The sequence below is a fragment of the Pteropus alecto genome, unplaced genomic scaffold (genome assembly GCF_000325575.1).
Source record: "Pteropus alecto unplaced genomic scaffold, ASM32557v1 scaffold270, whole genome shotgun sequence".
Classification (NCBI taxonomy): Eukaryota; Metazoa; Chordata; class Mammalia; order Chiroptera; family Pteropodidae; genus Pteropus; species Pteropus alecto.
In genome coordinates this window covers 8295011-8296269 of record NW_006430735.1, presented here as the reverse complement: position 1 = coordinate 8296269, position 1259 = coordinate 8295011, and positions in this window count along the sequence as shown.

The following is a 1259-nucleotide window of genomic DNA, read 5'->3' as shown; positions in this document are numbered from 1 at the left end:
GCATTGCCTTACCTCAGCTCTGAGGAGCATCTTCTGAATTTGCAAAGCATGTCCACATCAACACTGCTTTTGAACCTCATGACAACTCATTGAGACAAAAATAACATAACTGAATTGGACAATAACCATCTTCAGAAAGCTTATGTATTTCGAAGGCTCAAAGCATCTTTTTCTCTTCCTATTGCTTGTCTGCATCACAATCTATTAACCACAATAAGAAATGGTGTATCTCCAAATTGTATCCTGGAATACCCCCGCCATGTCTCCGAATAAGAGTCAAGCACCCAGGATAACCACCCCCCAGAGAGCTCTCTTCGAATGACCTATGCCAGTCCCCTCCATTCAATCATTTAGATAGGCAACCACTGCTCATATGGCAAAATAAGCTATATTGACCAAAACATTTTCACGAAACCATTTGTTGTGGTAAATGAGCTTGGGCATTACTGCCCACGCCCATATGCATTGATTTATCTCCTGCCAAAATAATTTTTATTATCCTGTCCATGCTTTCTAAATGTGAACCCCCGCCCCCAAATCTGGAACAAGATTGAGTAATGTTGGCAAAATAATAACAGAGACTAGGATATGCAAAATCTCTTTCAACCTTTTCATCGTTTGTACCCAGCTGTAGCTAGCACAGAACTTGCAAAATCTCTCTCCTTTTTTTGTTCTTCTAGAGAAGATGAAAGGGATTTGATCGGAAGTTACAGATGTGACTCAAATGAACCCATTTTTGAGGCTATTTGTTGCTGTTGGGCTTTGTTTTGCTTGTTTGCTGATGAGTGGGTGGCAGAAGTCTTTGTGGGAGTGTTTGTCACATACATTTGGATTCTGAGCAGCTACTGGTCTATTTCCCAAAGGACAAGCTAGCCCACAGAGGTCAGTGGAATGAGAGAGCCAGCATAAAACCTGGATCAGATAACAAAAGCAGATGTGGCTGATGGCAGCTGGGCAAGGAGGGAGTTAATAAGCCCACATGCACCCCGGGCTCTGTCAGACACAGGGAATGCACGGCATAATTGTTTCTGTCTCTAATGATCTAGTGATGTGGGAGACAGGAGAATATTAAAACAAGACAGAAAAATGGAAACTCATTTCCAGCAGCTGCCAAACAAAATAGGATGTAAAATAGGAGAAAGGTATATTGAAATGTTCACAAGGTTCACTTCACCAAAATGAAACTTTACCTCTCACTGATGTCAAATCCTCCCCCTCTCTTTCATGCATACCTCTCCTCCCATTTCCCATCTAACTGT